Raw genomic sequence first — 2,167 nt, forward strand, 5'->3', positions numbered from 1 at the left:
CCTCCCCTGCTAATGTGACATCTGGATAAGTCTCAGCAGCGCTGACCCTCTGTAAGCGTTTCCTCTTGTAATAGCTGCCAGTTGTTGAGCGCTTTGGTTTTTTTTTTTTTTTTTTTTTTTTTAAGAGTCTGTCTCATGGGAGATGAGGTAGGGACAGTCGTTTTTGAGGCTGATGTGTAAAGCGACCTCCCTGCTTCCCAGGTGACTCGTGCTTCCAAACATTTTCCGGTCCAGGAGAGGTCCCTGTGCCTATTGAACTGTGAATGGGCTGGACTGTGAGGGGTATTTGGGAGCACGAGGAGAGCCGTGATTTCCGAGCTGGGTCTCATGCACTCCTGGCTTTCAGGTCCAAGAAGGTGCTCTCTAGGGTGGTGGTTTCTGTGGAGCTGAGACTGTGCTTGGAATCTTCATTCCGACTTTGGAGAAGAGAATGGAGCTGCGTAGCTTACCTCCCTGGACCGCCGGGCATCACCTCACTGCCCCATTCTCGCACATGATGGGGCCTCAGCAGGGGCGGCTGAAGTTGGGTCCTCCACCTATTTCCGGCTGGATTTAGGAGGGCTGCTGGTTCCCTTGCCTGCCTGGGGTAAAGCAGACATTCCAGAACCCTGGGATCCCACCGCACCCGTTAACGCTGGGGAGGCAGGTGGAGTTTGGGATTCCCTGTGGACTACCTTTCCTGGAGTTTTCTGTGGGCTGGGGCAGATGCTGCAGTGTGAGACATTACTTCTTGCCCAGAAACTTGGACATAGGGCCCAGTAGGCAGGAGAGTCTCAAAAGGGGAAAGGAGGGAGACTCCCTGGAGCTATAGGGAAGGAAGGCTTCCTGGAGGAGGTGCTTGAGCTGAGCCTGAGAGCCTCACCCGCTTTGGGGTCAGACTCTGGCTTGAAGCTTAGGTGTTCTTTCTGCTTTTTGTGATCTTACAAAGTTTAGTTTGTTTTCTCTTTCCCAGTTCTGCCCTCTCCCTCTTACAGTGAGTGTCCATGTTAGGTTAAAGGTGGGGACATGCGGTGCCTTCCCAGAGCTCTGATACCCCTTTGCTAAAATAAATCAGGCAGCTGGGATTTGCTTAAGATGGGAGAAGATATCCGCAAGTGGCAGAGATCTGACCCTCTCTGAAAGTTAACTGTGGCCCCAGTGGGAAGCAGGTCAGAAACGCCCTGGGGACCAGGGAGGCAGGGAGTGACTGAATGGGTGAGGGGAGGCTGCTAGGAGAGGAGGTTGCTCAAAACCACTCCCAAGAGACTAAAACAGGTTTGTCTAAAAAGGTTTCTCTCTCTCTTTCTTTCTCACTCCCTCTGTCTCTCTCTCTCTCTGCCTCTGTGTGTGTGTGTTTCCTGTGGTCTTTTGTTTCTGCCGTGTAAAAAAAATGGCTTGTTCTGGAATAGTTATTTGCTGTTTTTCTTTCTTTCTGTCTTCTCTTTCTTGAAAGGCATAAAATCCCTTTTGCCCTAATTACGGGGGCTAGCAGAGACATTTTCCCACAGCCTGGCAGAGAGGGTATGGGGGGAGGCACTAGCTGCCTCCGCTCAGGCTCAGAGCCTTCTAGAAGTGATGTCACCCCTGGCTTCAACTCCACAGGGAGGGTGGAGCCTGTTTAAGTCTCTACCTGTGGCTCCTGATGGGTTCCAGTAAAACCTCATTAACACACATTGGTAGGGAGACAGTAAGAAAGGAGAGAGCCTGGAAAGAATTAATGAAAAGCTTGACTTCTACAGTTTTTTAGAGGAATCTTTTCTGCTGCAGCAGAATTTTGGATTCCTGAAATCCCTTGGGAATGAGGTGTCCTGTGTATTCGTGTTTTTTCATCAAGCTAAGAATCCCTGTTACCCTCAAGTATTCTTACTCTGGGCAGGACTCTCTGAAATATTTATTTCCCTTCCTTTATCAACCAAAAAATGCTAGGCATGATTTAATCTTTGCATGCCAGGGTCGTCGTCCTCATCATTGTGCTGGGTTAGGACATTGTCTCCTGGATTTACTGTGCTCTGAAGAGCACTTTGCCCCTCTGCCTGGTGCCTCAGGTTGCTCTGTTTTGAATTCTGGTCTTTCTTCTTTTTCCAGAGAACAGCCAAAAGTGACATTTATGTGCCTGAGTGTTGCCAGCAGCCTTTCTGATCAGTTCTAATTTGTTACTTTTCTCCAGTGGCACTAAGAAACTAATCAG

The sequence above is a fragment of the Mandrillus leucophaeus genome, unplaced genomic scaffold (assembly GCF_000951045.1).
Source record: "Mandrillus leucophaeus isolate KB7577 unplaced genomic scaffold, Mleu.le_1.0 Scaffold122, whole genome shotgun sequence".
NCBI classification, from domain to species: domain Eukaryota; kingdom Metazoa; phylum Chordata; class Mammalia; order Primates; family Cercopithecidae; genus Mandrillus; species Mandrillus leucophaeus.